The sequence below is a fragment of the Lolium rigidum genome, chromosome 1 (genome assembly GCF_022539505.1).
Source record: "Lolium rigidum isolate FL_2022 chromosome 1, APGP_CSIRO_Lrig_0.1, whole genome shotgun sequence".
NCBI classification, from domain to species: Eukaryota; Viridiplantae; Streptophyta; class Magnoliopsida; order Poales; family Poaceae; genus Lolium; species Lolium rigidum.
The window spans coordinates 236,272,765-236,290,464 of NC_061508.1; positions in this window are offsets into that span (position 1 = coordinate 236,272,765).

Genomic DNA, 17,700 nt, shown 5'->3' on the forward strand with positions numbered 1-17,700 from the left:
TCCCCGAAACTATATTTTTATTCCATCACATCTTATGTGCTTTGCTTGGAGCGTCGGTTTGTTTTTGTTTTTGTTTTGTTTGAATAAAATGGATCCTAGCATTCTTTGTGTGGGAGAGAGACACGCTCCTCTGTTGCATATGGACAAATATGTCCTTAGGCTTTACTCATAGTATTCATGGCGAAGTTTCTTCTTCGTTAAATTGTTATATGGCTGGAATTGGAAAATGCTACATGTAGTAATTGCTATAATGTCTTGGATAATGTGATACTTGGCAATTGTTGTGCTCATGTTTAAGCTCTTGCATCATATACTTTGCACCCATTAATGAAGAAATACATAGAGCATGCTAAAATTTGGTTTGCATATTTGGTCTCTCTAAGGTCTAGATAATTTCTAGTATTGAGTTTGAACAACAAGGAAGACGGTGTAGAGTCTTATAATGTTTACAATATGTCTTTTATGTGAGTTTTGCTGCACCGCTTCATCCTTGTGTTTGTTTCAAATAGCCTTGCTAGCCTAAACCTTGTATCGAGAGGGAATACTTCTCATGCATCCAAAATACTTGAGCCAACCACTATGCCATTTGTGTCCACCATACCTACCTACTACATGGTATTTCCCCGCCATTCAAAAGTAAATTGCTTGAGTGCTACCTTTAAATTTCTATCCTCTACCTTTACAATATATAGCTCATGGGACAAATAGCTTAAAAACTATTGTGGTATTGAATATGTACTTATGCACTTTATCTCTTATTAAGTTGCTTGTTGTGCGATAACCATGTTCCTGGGGACGCCATCAACTACTCCTTGTTGAATATCATGTGAGTTGCTATGCATGTTCGTCTTGTCTGAAGTAAGGGCGATTTACCACCTAATGGTTAGAGCATGCATGTTGTTAGAGAAGAACATTGGGCCGCTAACTAAAGCCATGATCCATGGTGGAAGTTTCAGTTTTGGACAAATATCCTCAATCTCATATGAGAAAATTAATTGTTGCTACATGCTTATGCATAAAAGAGGAGTCCATTATCCGTTGTCTATGTTGTCCCGGTATGGATGTCTAAGTTGAGAATAATCAATAGCGAGAAATCCAATGCGAGCTTTCTCCTTAGACCTTTGTACAGAGCGGCATAGAGGTACCCCTTTGTGACACTTGGTTAAAACATGTGCATTGCGATAATCCCGGTAATCCAAGCTAATTAGGACAAGGTGCGGGCACTATTAGTATACTATGCATGAGGCTTGCAACTTGTAAGATATAATTTACATAACACATATGCTTTATTACTACCGTTGACAAAATTGTTTCTTGTTTTCAAAATCAAAGCTCTAGCACAAATATAGCAATCGATGCTTTCCTCTTTGAAGGACCATTCTTTTACTTTTATTGTTGAGTCAGTTCACCTATCTCTCTCCACCTCAAGAAGCAAACACTTGTGTGAACTGTGCATTGATTCCTACATACTTGCATATTGCACTTGTTATACTACTTTACATTGACAATATCCATGAGATATACATGTTATAAGTTGAAAGCAACCGCTGAAACTTCATCTTCCTTTGTGTTGCTTCAATATCTTTACTTTGAATTATTGCTATATGAGTTAACTCTTATGCAAGACTTATTGATGCTTGTCTTGAAGTACTATTCATGAAAAGTCTTTGCTATATGATTCACTTGTTTACTCATGTCATATACATTGTTTTGATCGCTGCATTCATTACATATGCTTACAATAGTATGATCAAGGTTATGATGGCATGTCACTCCGGAAATTATCTTTGTTTATCGTTTACCGGCTCGGGACGAGCGAAACTAAGCTTGGGGATGCTGATACGTCTCCGACATATCGATAATTTCTTATGTTCCATGCCACATTATTGATGATATCTACATGTTTTATGCATACTTTATGTCATATTTATGCATTTTCTGGAACTAACCTATTAACAAGATGCCGAAGAGCCAGTTGCTGTTTTCTGCTGTTTTTGGTTTCAGAAATCCTAGTAAGGAAATATTCTCGGAATTGGACGAAATCAATGCCCAGGGGCCTATTTTGCCACGAAGCTTCCAGAAGACCGGAGAGTCAACGAAGTGGGGCCACGAGTTGGCCAGGGGGTAGGGCAGCGCGGCCCCACCCTTGGCCGCGCCGACCTGTCTCCTGGGCCCCTCGCGACGCCCCCTGACCTACCCTTCCGCCTACAAATAGCCTTCGTCGCGAAACCCCCAGTACCGAGAGCCACGATACGGAACCAGAGACGCCGCCGCCGCCAATCCCATCTCGGGGGATTCAGGAGATCGCCTCCGGCACCCTGCCGGAGAGGGGAATCATCTCCCGGAGGACTCTACACCGCCATGGTCGCCTCCGGAGTGATGAGTGAGTAGTCTACCCCTGGACTATGGATCCATAGCAGTAGCTAGATGGTTGTCTTCTCCCCATTGTGCTTAATTGTCGGGTCTTGTGAGCTGCCGAACATGATCAAGATCATCTATCTGTAATTCTATATGTTGTGTTTGTTGGGATCCGATGAATAGAGAATACCATGTTATGTTGATTATCAATTTATATCTATGTGTTGTTTATGATCTTGCATGCTCTCCGTTACTAGTAGATGCTCTGGCCAAGTTGATGCTTGTAACTCCAAGAGGGGGTATTTATGCTCGATAGTGGGTTCATGCCTCCATTAAATCTGGGACAGTGACAGAAAGTTCTAAGGTTGTGGATGTGCTGTTGCCACTAGGGATAAAACATTGATGCTATGTCCGAGGATGTAGTTATTGATTACATTACGCGCAATACTTAATGCAATTGTCTGTTGTTAGCAACTTAATACTGGAAGGGGTTCGGATGATAACCTGAAGGTGGACTTTTTAGGCATAGATGCATGCTGGATAGCGGTCTATGTACTTTGTCGTAATGCCCAATTAAATCTCACTATACTCATCATAATATGTATGTGCATGGTCATGCCCTCTCTATTTGTCAATTGCCCAACTGTAATTTGTTCACCCAACATGCTATTTATCTTATGGGAGAGACACCTCTAGTGAACTGTGGACCCCGGTCCAATTCTCTATACTTGAAATACAATCTACTGCAATACTTGTTCTACTGTTTTCTCGCAAACAATCATCATCCACACTATACATCTAATCCTTTGTTACAGCAAGCCGGTGAGATTGACAACCTCACTGTTTTGTTGGGGCAAAGTACTTGGTTTGTGTTGTGCAGGTTCCACGTTGGCGCCGGAATCCCTAGTGTTGCGCCGCACTACATCTCGCCGCCATCAACCTTCAACGTGCTTCTTGGCTCCTACTGGTTCGATAAACCTTGGTTTCTTACTGAGGGAAAACTTGCCGCTGTACGCATCGCACCTTCCTCTTGGGGTTCCCTATGGACACGTGCTGTACGCGTATCACGGGCCAAGAGAAGAGAGGGGAGGTGGCTTGGGCCGGATGGTGTGCTTGGGCCTGCAGTGGGGAGAAGGAGAGATGGACCAGAGGGAGGAGAGAGCCCAGGGTAGGTTTAGGGTTTTGCTTTATCTTTCAATTTTGAAAAATGTTTTGAAAACCAATGTGAAACAAAACCAGGGAAGAACAAAATCATTTGAATTTTGAAAATAGTTGAAATAATTTTATTTGTTATATAGTTTTGAAGTTTAGGGTTTGTTTTAAAAGAAAGGACAAGGGGAGGTTTTATATAAAAACCATATGAAGGGGAAATAAAATAGCTAGGGTTTATAAAATAATTTTATTTTTGTTAAATAAAACATGAATGATATGATGCATATGCCATGATAATGCGTAAAGGAAAAAAAGCAGAAACAAATCTAATAGGGGTACTATCCCGCGCTGTTACAATCAGTCAGGTTCGAAAATAAATAAGTTTGTGCATTAAAATTATCTTTACAGTCATGAATAATGAAGCTCATCATACACTACGCTTGGAGGAAAATTACCAGGATGCTGAGGTTTCCATGCGTGAACAGTGCTAGTATAAGTTGTGGAAAACACAAGCCCATTGTGGAGAATTGCATTGTTGTAATTGTAAAAGATGTGGGACTTGGGCTTTGTAAGAACCGTCTATCTAGAATCAGCACCGCAAAGGAGGGCAACGCTGATGTCAAAAACAACAACAAGAGAAAAATCTTTGTACCCCCCAACAGATGTGGGAACTTGGCAAACATATATCTTGTGAAATATAATAGCACGAAGGTTGTGGTGGTATATATTTGGAATGTGGGTGGTTTCAAATGGCAGAGGGAGAGGAATTTCACGGCGAGATTAGACGTTGACAAGTTTCCATTTGCAAGCAGGAAAGCCAATGTTAACCATAGCAACCCAATCTCCATTGGCACCTACCCACTGCTTACCCGTACCATCTAGCATCATAGCGCCGGAGGAGAACCTGTCCAGCGGCGTCAGCTTGCAATCCCATTCTACCTTCATCGAGTGAGAATGAAGAACACATGTGAGGCCAAACGGGAGAGAAACAAATACCATATTTCTGAAGATCGGCAATTCCCGGAAAATACCCAGAAGTACCTATTTTTCCAGATGCCAGAGGAAACCAAAAGGGGAGCCTGAGGTGGGCCAGGAGGGGCCCACACCACCCCTAGGCGTGGGCCACCCCCTGGTCGCGCCTAGGCATGGTATGGTGGCCCTAGCCCACCTCTTAAAGCATCCCTTCGCGTATTTCATCCCTCGATAATCCTAAGACTAAGAGGATGATCGCAGAAATATTCTGCCGCCGCGACGGGGTGAAAAACAGGAGAGAGAAAAGCTCTCTGGCAGGCAGAAATTACTGGGGAAATTCCTTCCCGGAGGGGGGAAATCGTCGCCATCGTCACCTACATCGAGCTAGACTTCATCGGGATCACCAGCACCATCATCTCCATCACCAGCACCATCATCTCCATCTCCATCACCAGCACCATCATCTCCACCATCTCCACTCCATCCCGCTGTAACATCTTGGGTTTGATCTTATCTAATTCATAGGGGAAACTTTCCCGGTGTTAATTACTCCTTGTAGTTGATGCTATTGAGTGAAACCATTGGATTAAGGTTTATGTCCAGATTGTTATTCATCATTATATCACCTCTGATTATGATCCATATGATGTCTTGTGAGTAGTTCGTTTAGTTCTTGATGACATGGGAGAAGTCAAGATTTTAGTAGTGGAATTATGTTGAGTAATATTTAATGGTTTGATATTTAAGTTGTTGTGCTATTCTTCTATTGGTGTCGTGTGAACATCGACTACATGATACTTCACCTTTATGGGCCTAGTAGAATGCATCGTGTATTTGGCTACTAATTGTGGGGTTGCTGGAGTGACAGAAACCTAAGCCCCCGTTGGGAAACCAGTGCATGAGGGAGTGTAGGATCTCAAAGTTTAAGGCTGTGGTTAGATTTATCTTAATTACTTTCTTGTAGTTGCAGATGCTTGCAAGGGGTATCGTCAAAAATATGCATTAGTCCAAGTTAGGGTAGTGCATTAGCATAGGTTCACCCACACAACACCTACCAAATTGATAAAGATTATTCAGCTGCGTGAAGTGAAAGCACTTACCGAAATTCCCATGTGTCCTTAGGAATGTTTAGACATCATAAATAAACAACCAGCTTGTCATTTGCTCTAGAAAGGATTGGGCCACTCGCTGCAATTATTATTACTGTCTTTAACTTACTCGTACTTTATTTATCTGGAGTATCAAAAACCCCTGAAATCCTGTTTGTTAGTATTTATAGTGAATCCTTGATCAAAACTGCTTGTCAACACCTTCTACTCCTCGTTGGGTTCGACACTCTTATTTATCGAAAGTACTACGATACACCCCCTATACTTGTGGGTCATCAAGCACTGCCTCTCATTGTTCTTTTGCTAGTCCTCCGATCCATATTACTTGATGTTAAAATGGATGTATCTACAACTAAAATATGTCTAGATACATCTTTATTAGTATCACAAAGTAATATGAAGTAGTACTATTACATTTCCTAAGTCTTATTATCCATCCCTAAGTTGGGTGTCTTTTGTAACTACTAATTTCTGATTCGACTCTTCAATATTATTATCCATCCTTGTTCTTTTGCTAGCAGTACTAGTATTATATTACCCAAGTCTTATTATCCCCCTAAGTTGGGTCGCTTTTGTAACTACTAATTGCTGATTTGACTCTTCAGTCTTCAGTCCAAATGATTTGTAGCCATGTGCCTTACAAGTCTAGTTCTAACTGACAATATTTGTACTCGCAAAAAATTGTAGTATTCAGTACCCCCTCTATCCGAAAATAGGGTGCCAATAAAGTCAACCTTTTAAAAGGTTGACAGCTATATAGAAAAATAGTGTCAACACTTATACTCCCGTATTAATATTTTAAGAACCACCATGCAATATACTTTCATTGTATGTGCTTCTAAAATTGTAGATGTTGATATTTTTCATGTAGAGTTAATCAATCTTTTGAATTTTGACTTGGTTGAAAAACTATATGCATCATAATTCGGGAAGGAGAGCGTAGCAAAGTTGGGTTGCATCTGGATTTCGATGTTTGGTGTCACTCGAACCTCGATTCATAGGATTTGCTCAGGATTTCTATAGGATTCGGATCCTCTTGAATTTTTTTCCAGGGCTCCTTTGATTCATAGGATAGGAAAAAACATGAATAGGAAAGGCATAGGATTGAGATGTCATGCCTATGTGAATCTTGTGGCACGATGGAGTGTGTTTGATTGTATCAAAGGAATTTTTCCATGAGTTATGACCTAATTAGTCCCTATAGGATGTGTTCCTACGAATGAAAGAACTTGTATAGGAAAATTTCCAATATGATCCAAATCCTACACAATTCCTTTACAAATCCTATGAATCGAAGGATCCCTCAAAGGTTTTCGATTCCTGCTAACTAATCCCACATAATACTTATGACCTGTCCATTTTTAAACACAATTGGCATGACGAAAAACCTCATCAAACATGCATTTGGGCATGCCATTCCAATAAATTACATAACATATTCATTTGGTTCTCTTATTTTACAAATCAAAGCATGCCTAAAATAGCAACAAATGTATGTTGTTAAAGGAAGTACACTAAAACTGCTGAAATTGATCGATGGTCTTTGGCGCGTGATACATAGAGGATCATGAATACATATGCACTCAAAATAACCCCATCCGAACGACCCTATCCCATCGTCCACAACCGTTAAATTACTACGGCACCCTCCTTCTATGAAAAAATGTCGGATGTTTGTCTAAATTTGAGGTCTCCTTTGATTCACAAGAGGAAAATAATAGGAAATAGGGAAATCATGTGATTGAGATGTCATGGATAGTTGAATCCTACATGCAGATGAGTTGTGTTTAATTGTGCCAAAGGAAACTTTCCATGAGGTATGACCTAATGTTTTATTTGTGTAGGATTTGCACTTGAAGATTCCTATAGGATTTGTTCCTGTAGGATATGTTCATATGAAACAAATAACTAGCGTAGAATATTACTTCAATATACCCGGAGCTGATCACTTCATTGCTGCCCCTCTGCCTAATGTTCCATTCTCTCTCGAGGAAAGGCGTTTGCACTAGGATGCGCAGGTTGAGGCAAATCTACCCCCACAACAAGATGAACCTGAAGAAGAAGAGGCGGTTGAACAAGAACCTGAAGGACCGGAACATGAGCAGCAACCACTCCATGACTTCACCACCTACCAGGAGATGTACGCGCTCGAAGGAAGCATTGAGAACCTGAGCAACCTCGCCATAGCTCCAGGTGAAATCTTAACCCTGTCCTATTTCCATCATTGAACACAACCCCGTTAAAAGTAACCTAGATAGGTCCGGTAATCTGAAGATAAAGTAGAGTAGCAAGTCTTGTAGACGTTTCCTTCACACCATTTAGCAGTGCTTCCCAAGGTTCAATTATACCTAGGTCTTTTAGGGAAAAAGCTTATCATACTACAATCCGTAATCCAGATCGAAGGTATCATCAATCGATAGTATGACTCCATCATTTCTGCGGATGTCATGACGCAAAGAATTGGCTCACTAATAATTACATCGTTTGCACAATAAGGATTTCTTCTAAATCTTTATGAAATTGTAGCACAACATAACACTCAAGGATTAAAGGTACCAATAAAATTTATCGATTACAGACGGGTATCGCGCCATGTGCATGAACATTCAATGTCTTCTTTTCATTAGTTTGCGCTAATTTGACCCTCTTGCCCCTTGATTGGCCCGGGCCTGAAGTCTGCCTCGGTGCCCGCCTCCAACCGGGCGACTATAATTGAAGCAGGGCCCCTTGCAATAGGGTAATACTTATGTTGCTCCACATTTTCCTTGGCGATCAGCTCCAAATCAAGCATCGAGTAACGAGCTAGTATAAAGGCGAAAGCAAGTTCGGCTCCGGCAAGAAGCTGGTTGCGTACCAGAGTCCGAACACTGGCAGCGTTTCTGAATTTCGCCAGCAAAGTTGAAGGAACATGATTAAGTGGAAACCTGGTTTGCCACACCACAGTCAAGCTTGCACGACACTTGCAAAAAAAAAACCGTGCACCTGCTCCACCCGATATTGGAACTTGGCAACAATTGCAACTTTTGGTCCGCTAGTCCAGATCTTGCCGTGTGGTTGAGACAGCTCAGTCATATCTTCGATCTTCCCATGCACATGTTTGTTCCCCTCCAATGCGTTCAAAGCAATGACTACCGAAGGAGAAGAAAATCAATCCACAAAGGAATAAGGGCACCTAAAGAACCCGAGAGACAGGAAAGATCGACTACTTACAATTCAAGTTTTCAGTAGCCTTTTGCAGTTCGTCTAGAATGTACTGCTTGGCATCGGTGGATAGTTTGCCCTTCTTCTTCACCACTACTGCCATAGCGTGAATGCCAACCAAATCCTTCTCCATTCGAGTTATTTTTCTTCACAATTGTTGCACGAGCCTAGATTCATTGCCAATTGCAGAACACAAAGAACTCTCGGCACGTGGAATAGTTGAAGCCACCTGCAAAAAATCATTGGGTGCGCATATTCAAAAAATCAAAGACAGGATCACGGATTTCAACTCCCATCGGGAGCATCAAATAAAAGGCATTCCATTATGAAAAGTAGGTGATGGCAACAAAGCTAGCATGGTTCATTACAAAACAGTTGTTCAAAAGACATTCCAGTGTATCACTTACAACTAATACATAGCATGTTCAAGAGGCTTGAGCTTGTGTGGAAGCACTCGGGGCAGCTTCGGAATTCGTTTGTTTCTTATGTGTCTCCACCAACTTGAGGAGCTGGGGCGCGCACTTCCGTGCTGGGTCGCTGTAAATACCAAGGCCGACAGCCGTGCCATCCTTGTTCTTTGGCGGTGCCTTCACTAGCTACTCGATGTCGGCTTCGAAGCCATACCCCATTAAGAGCTGGAACGCAAGGAGCGATCCATAGAGGCGCGAAGTGCATTTCAGTACCTCGACAGTGTCGTTGGTGTTGACAAAGGCGTTCACCAGCTATCCCAAGGTTTTCTTCTGATCCAACTTCAGGAATATCAAGGCGAACAACTTTGCCAGAGCTCCCTTGATCTTTTGTAGTAGTTCTTGGATTTGGTCGCTGGAGTCCACGGCGAAGGAAATAGCATCGGACATGGAGTCGACCCGAAGCCTATTTGTGCGGTCAACGGGCATGTCGGTAGCGCCTAAAACAATATGAAGATTCATATTGTAAGTCAAAGCAATCCGACAAGTAAAGACAAATAAAGGTGCCGAAGTAACTTACCCAGGAGGGTCTTGATAGATTTACGGAGGTCGCCCCCCTTCTTATCCGCTCGGGTCTGGGCCTCTGTCCTCTGCTTCTCTTCCTCCTCTAGCTTATCCTTCACTGGATCCAGCTCCTTCTTCAATTTTGTGGCTTCTCGCTGAGCTTCGATCGCCAGCTTGTTCTCACTCTCGAGTTGTTCAGATGAAGGCTTGGCGGCTTCTCGGAGCTGGGTGTTCTCGGCTTCAAGCTTGACGAACTGGGCGGAAAAATCCACTACCATGTCCACTGTGGCTTGAATAGGCTACAACAAAGAAACAAAATACCGGTTAAGCACTCGAACGTCCGTCAAGCCAACACTCGGCTGCAAGCAGCTAACTGTAGGCTCAGGGGCGGCTCGGTGAATGGATCGTAGCGAACAAGAGGGGGGGTGAATGGCGCTACGGCAAGTTTTAACCTTTTTCAATTTTAGCGCAACGGAAGGTAAAGGTGATAACTTTAGCAATAGCGGTGTTCCTACAATGATGCTAGGACATGTGCAACAAGTAAAGGAATCAACAAGATAGTAAGAGTAAGGAGCGAGACAACCGGAGGGCATGGAGGCGAGGCGAGGTTTGTTTACCGCAGTTCCTTCCACAACAGGAAGTACGTCTGCGTTGAGGAGGTGCTAGTCTCACACAAGAGACTAGATGGCCACACCACGAAGGAAGGCCTCACCTTCTTCCTCGAGAGAGCTCCACGGAGGTGCTCTCCCTCTTCCACTAAGGCACCGGTCGAGGCGGTGATTCCTTCACAAGGTTGGGGCGAGCTCCACACACAAGGATGCTCCCAACACCCTATGGAGCTAGTACATCACCAAGCTAGACTCCATAGCTGCACATCTCCAATGCTCCACCATAGTAACCCATCTCCAATGTTCCACCAAAGGAACCCTTCCAATGCCCACCCAAGGAACTCTTCCAATGCTCCACCAAGAAGCTCTTCCAGTGCTCCACCAAGAAGCTCTTCCAGTGCTCCACCAAGAAGCTCTTCCAGTGCTCCACCAAGAAGCTCTTCCACCAAAGGAACCCTAACAACAAGATCCACTAAGGACTACCACGAATTGGTGAACTTTCTCTCGGTAGAATGATAGATCGGGGTCTCCTCCACCACCTCTCAAAGTATGAGCAAGATTGGTTGGGTGGATGAGGAGATCCCGTCAATTTTGAGCTCAGCAACAATGGAGGAGAGAGAGAGAAGAGCTAGGGCGAGCTGGAGAAGAAGGGGCCTTTATATAGGTCCCTCCAAATCCAACCGTTACCTGCTGTTTTTGCCTAAGCGGTACTACCGCTTCTGGAAGCGGTACTACCGCTCTGAGTTCGAATCCCCACAGAACTTGTCCACGTGGACACATAGCGGCGCTCGCGGTACCGCTTGAGGTACCGCAATAGGGTCCAGACCTTACTGGATCCCAAGCGGTACCAGAGCGGTACCAGAGCGGCACTACCGTAACGCGTTACGGTACTTTACGCGGTACCGTGGGCGGTACTACCACTCTCAAGCGGTACTACCGCTCAAGGTACCGTGAAGGTACCGCAACGTGTTCTGTGAGGCATTTTCACGTGCAATACTTAGAGCGGTATCTCGGGCGGTACCAGTAGGGGTAGCGGTACTACCGCTCCTGGTACCGGTAGTACCGCTATGACTAAAACAACTTTTTCCTCTTTTGCTCTCCTACCATGTTACCTCGCGACACACACACAAAACCAGAAACCCTAAGAACTACGCTTCGGTCTTCTGATCATAATGTGTTCGGCGAGGGTACCGTGCATCTTGCAAACCTATCAATGACAAACTTTGTGCATGGTTAGAATTGTTCGAGTGTTGTTATCAAACACACAAAACACGGGATATGGATCTTGCTCTTACAATCTCCCACTTTTTGGTGTTTGATGACAACACACGAATTTGCAATAATTCATAGGATATTATGATAAGGTATTTGGTTTGCAAGTATAGGCGAAGCTCCCCCTAGATGTGTGCATATTTAAAATATGCATTTGTATAGAAATGCACACATCCTAGAGAGAAACTACGCCTAAATTCTACAAACCAAGCACAAGTGCTAAAGTGAACATATGACAAGATTATGTAGCACAAGTACACTATAGAGGCAAGATATTTGTATATAGTGGAGTTGGGTGAACCTTTTCATAACTTTGCCTTGAGAAAACCCAAACTCATAATAATAAGAGCCTCCATAGGAATGATGTAGCCAATCAAAGGATAAATAATGGAGACCATTAAGCTACGAATGATTAAGTCTTAATACAAATGGGGGGATCGGGAGATCCACGAATAGAGTAGCAAACACACATACGAATTGCGGTGACCCAGCATACCACTGCATGTTGTAGTATACAAGTCGTTGATATGATCTTTGTGAAGGGACTTCTTCACAAATTGCCATATCCCTCAGAGTGGTACAACAGAAACATTGCAGGTCATGACACTCCATACATTATTACAAACATTGTCTTAACAAGTTGGTATTCTCACAGGTCCTATGAGAACACCCTAAGATACTACTTAAGTACGATTACAACTCATAACCAAATATAAAGAGAGCTCAATAACTTATTTAGGTAAGTTCTACGTTGCTCGGCTCTATGATGCTAGGGTATGTCACTACTCCTCCACCTTCGTGTCATCGGTTCCGTAGGCTATCCCATAGTCTACTCCTTCCACTCCGCCGGTAAGATCAGGTTCTTCGTAGACCAGCTCGTAACCTCCTTCTGGTGCTCCATCGTTGATGGCCTCCACTTCTGGATCACAGTCTAGCAAGGGTGTCGAAAGAAAGTGAGTACAGAGGTACTCAGCAAGTTCTAAAAGAGTAAAAAGGTGTTTGATGCACTAGCTACGACCATTGATCAGGAAATTGCAGGTCAATGCATGTTTTGAAATCATTTCTTTAAAAGGTTGCTTTTATTATGAAAACTATGCCCGTCAGTCTTCACATGTTGACTAGAACTTCGTGGAGTTCCTTTCCTGCCGCGTTCGCAGTTCCCTTCCCGGAACAAGGAGTGACAGCCACAATTTGATACACTCGCGAGAGGTGCGTTACTTTTCCCACAAGAGATCTCACCCTTTTTGCCATCCGCAGGGACTTGCCCCCGTTCACACTTCCTTTGGTGTGAGGCCAGGTATAAAGATCCAAGCCCACACCGCCTTCTCCGCGACTGCAAACCCACCTTTTGTCCACCCGCACACCCCCAGTAGACTTCTCCCGATAATACGGCTTTACTCACGGTGTACTTTGGACAATCCTTCATAGATCGTAGAGCCATCATCACTAATGGATGGGGATTTAAAAGGCTATCCCAACCTACGGCAGTGCCTCCAACACCCCGCCGGCTCTACCAATCCGTTGGCGTGCGAAGGGAAAAGATACGGCTGGCTTCCCTGCAGCCATTATAGATCTCATGGTCAACGCGGTTTGTACGGCGCTAGAATCACTGGACGGCATTGGTAATTTAATCCTAGGGTGATATAACCCATGCAATGGAACCTCCACCATATCAACACATACCATGGTTCCATTGCCAGCCACATAGTCATATTCATAGTTGGAAAGTAACATTTTATTTGCGATGCAGGAATGATAAGTATATAGCTTTGCATTAAAGTAGTAGAAAATAATCAAGTTGACATGAGCAAGGGTGAACTTGCCCGTGGACTGCGAGATAGTGCAGTTCAATGCGATGGATGGAACCTGGACCTCGGGTTCTCGTAAGAAGCATCATTGTCCGGTAAGGACAATGTTATAAAATCCAAATAATGCAATCATGGATGTATTATTTTATGTTGAATCCCTTTACCCCGCTGAGTTATAGCAATTTAGGGTTGAGTTTAAGATTTATGCCTTTGGCAGTAATTTGCAATTGATTTAAAAATGTAAACCATTTTAATTCACATAAAGTAAGATACTTCAAAGTAAAAATACTTTACTTGGTGATTCATTTACTCATTCCAAAAATAATTTGAAATCATAGAGTTACCTCTATAGTTTTTGGAATAAAAAGGAATATAGTATTTTTCTTGGAAAAATACCTTTCTCAAAAGAAATGACTTGGAATAAGAGAATTTCCTTTTGAAATGTTTGAAAATAAGTATTTGAACTTATTTGAGATTTTTCCTTGAATTTTAAATACAAGAAAATAATAGTTTGAAATTCCAAGTTATTATTTTAAATTCTGCAAATTCATAATTTTGAATTTGTTTCTTAAATTCCATTTCATATTTTATTCTGGTTAAGATTTATTTTTCATTCATTAATCCAATTTTTAATGGATTTTTAGAGTTGTATTTTATTTACTAAAAATTGGTGAAATTCTGGTCTTTTCGTAAAAAGTAAAAAGACAGAAATACCCCTAGCCCCTATTGGGCCAGCCCACTTAACTAAAGCCCATGGGACAGCCCACTAAGGCTTGTCCCATTATGGGTCGGTGGCGCCGAAGCGGCCCACCTCACTCACTCGCTCGTCTCTCTCACTCGTTCGTCTCTAACCCTAATCCTCTCGCGACGCCCGTGGCGATGGCGTCGCCGCCATGGCCGCCGCCGCGCTCCGGCCAGCTCCGTGCTCCCCATGCCTTAGCCACCTACCAAATCGGGACCGCCGCGAGACGATCTATCGATCTGTCCGCGTGGTTTCCCCCATCTCTTCCTCTCCTGGCGAATCGCCCCTCTCTGGATCTCGTGGAGAATCGCCTCTGGCGATTGACGATCTCCGACGACCTCTCGTCCTCGCCGTCAACGTGCGCGCCTCCGAGACTGACCTGGCGCGGGTGCTGCTCGCAGTACCTGTGCCGTCGTCTCTGGTGCTCTACTACGGTGGCGTGTTCGTGTTCGTCGGCGTAACGCCGGCGCCTACCTTGGCTTTGCAGCTGCTATGGCCGCGCGAGCACTGCCTCGCCATGCCCTAGCTTCTGCCACCAGGCGCGTGTAAGTGATCTTCACCTCCTCCTACTCTTCTCCATGTCTGTGCGCCTCTCCAAGCTACTGTGCTTCTTCTACCTTATGTTCTGTTGCTTTCTGGTGATCCTGTGATCACACAGAGCTCTGCCATGGTTGCTTAATCTTCCTATGCCTCCATTTGCTGCAAGCTCATGGCCAAATCACCAGTTTCTGGTACTGGCCAGTGTTGCCTTGCTTGCTGTACATGCTCTGTTTGCTTATCTGTTGCTCCTAGCCTGCTCTAATCTTGCTATGCTCTGCTGTGCTTGCTTATGAGCTTGCTATGCCATGCTGTACTTGCTTATGGGCTTGCTTGTGCTTACTGGCATGTTATACTTGCTTGTCTAGGTGTACTGTGGTACCTCAGTGACACTTGTGAGTGCCAGTGGTCCTTGTGAAGTGCTTCTGTGCTTCCTGTGTAAGCTAATGATCCATTGGATCAACCATTGCTTGTTGGCTAGCTTATCTGTGTGGCCTGACTTGATTCAATTGATCCAGTTGATCAATTAAATGTCATTGATTGCTTGCTGATTAATTCTGTGGCTAAGTGATTCATTTTCCTTGGTGATGCTGATGCTCAAGCATCACTATGCTACTGCATACATATGCTGTTGCTTACTCTAGCTCACTGGACTTGATCCAGTGGTTATGATATAGTGATTGGTGCTGTGTTGCTTAACAGTATGCTACTGTCAGTACTAAGCATGGATCTGTAATGTATTCATGCTTGCATAAATTGATTTATGATGAACTGCTTATGCAGTGATGATTTAAATGACTTGCTTGCATATGAATTTGCTATTCATGATTATTTAGCAAGCAAATGAATCTGAATCCATTTCTGGATGATGATGTGCTATAGTTGGCTTTATTTTAAATGGTGCTAAGTGTGATGTGACCTCAGTAGCCTTGCTATTGATTGGTTGCTCACCTATTTGATTGGATCTTGTGGCTACTCAATCTGGCCTGCATATTTGGGGATCATACTAGATATGAATGCCAATATGCTTTCCTGTGATGAAATCTAGGGTTTACTGATGGTTATAAGCTTAGGATTTTCTGTGTAGTCTGTATTAGCTGCTAATCATTGCAATACATCTACTGGTGCTATTTGTGCATATGATCTGGCTAGTGTGTGCATCTGTGCATGATTGCTAGCTTCTGTGCACAAGATCTGTATCTAGATGATTTCTATTTTAGTGGCTTCTAGACTGGCAGTAATCCTTGGTGAAAACCAAGTGATGATCTACCCGTTTGAGCATCTGCTCAATCCCATGACTATGTCATGCATAATTTATGGATCAGATCCATTGGATCTGTCCAGGAACTTGGTATACCTTGTTCCAGCTCCTAGAGTGAAATATTTGGTTGTTGCAGACTTGTGGTTTTGTGCACAGCCCTTCACCTCCAGATTCTGGTTGATCTTCTCAGGTCACCATGATTCCTGGTGATGAGTGGTTGTGTGTTGGTTCTGTTCTTGGCAAGAACTGGATGAACTTGTGTTGGCTCTAGTCTTCACCCTTACCTGGTGAATTATCCTATCTGGTCGACTGTCTTGTTTCTAGGGTTTGTGTTCTATTTATATGATCCCTACTTCTACTCTGGCCATGACACACAGGCCTGGGTTACTTTGTGACTCAGCTGTTGCATTGCCTTGCTGTTGCTTGATCAGCAACAGCCCTCATATGCTGAAACTTGAGCCCCTGTGGCTGCTCAGTTTTAGTCTGCCTGTGCCTATCTTTTGCTGTCCAAGTTTTGGACAAGCACAAGTGTGCAATGACAATGTTTACTGTCCAAACTGAATTTCTGTGATGTTGTGCTATTTGTCCAAACTGAATTTCTAACACTTACATTCTGGCTAGCACTTTGTTATTTGTTTTGCAGGGTTGAAGTAGAATATGGCCAGAATATCATCTTCAAGTCATTTAGTCTAGGTTTTAGTTTAGAACCAACCTGTAATTTTCCCCTTTTATTTCTGTTTATTATTCCTCAATTCTTGTATCAAGAATATTGTAAAGACTTTGTAATTTGTGGTGTATATCAATAGAGCTCAAGTTTTGTTTATGAGCTTTTATCTTATGTAATGTTTATATTCTTGTTTAAATATTGTATTAACATTCAATTTGAAATTCAAAGTCATTTGAATTCATAATTTGTTTTTGAATTGTGAATTCATATTTATATTGTATAATGCTTATTGTTCAATTTATTAACACTTGTCAAATGAAATCATTCCCCACTTTAACAAGATACAAAAGAGATCATGTCGAAATTTCCCTAACTCACATTGCCTAACCCTAAGTGCAAAATGAGAGAGAACCTCGATCCCTCTTAGGTTTAGTTGCAGTAAGGCGCGAAAATTTCCCCCGTTTTGCGATGAAATGCACATCCCATTTCTAAATCCACCCTTCGTTGTTCCTATGTTCTGGGTTATTACACGAATAAAGTTCCGAATAACTAGGGGAAGGTTTGATGCCAAGGCCGAAAGAACCAAAACGAAGCCACCAAGCCCTTGGCATCCCCATGCAAATTCCCGTCCTAATAGATCAACTTCTCCCCCTTTGGCATCGAGACACCAAAAAGGGAGAATGAGCATACTAACGCCCCAAGGGAATCACTCGTCATCATCATCCTCCTCGTCATCATCATCCTTGTTCTCATCACCCTCATCCTCGACGTCCTCCTCTTCCCCATACTCGCCTTCATCATCATCTTCTTCTTGGGCAAGGCCCTTGCCATGAGGTGGCTCGGGGATGGATTCCTCGGAGCTTGACCAAACGAGCTTCGACTTCCACTCACCGGGAGGAGTGATGTTGTCCTCGGAGCCCTCGGAGACCGGAAGTTGCATCTGCCTCATCATCGCCTTTTGGCGTTGGCGGATCTTCTTGTTGTCGTGATGAGCTTGATACATCTTATCTTCGAGATCCCTCTTGAAGCAAAAGGACTTCTT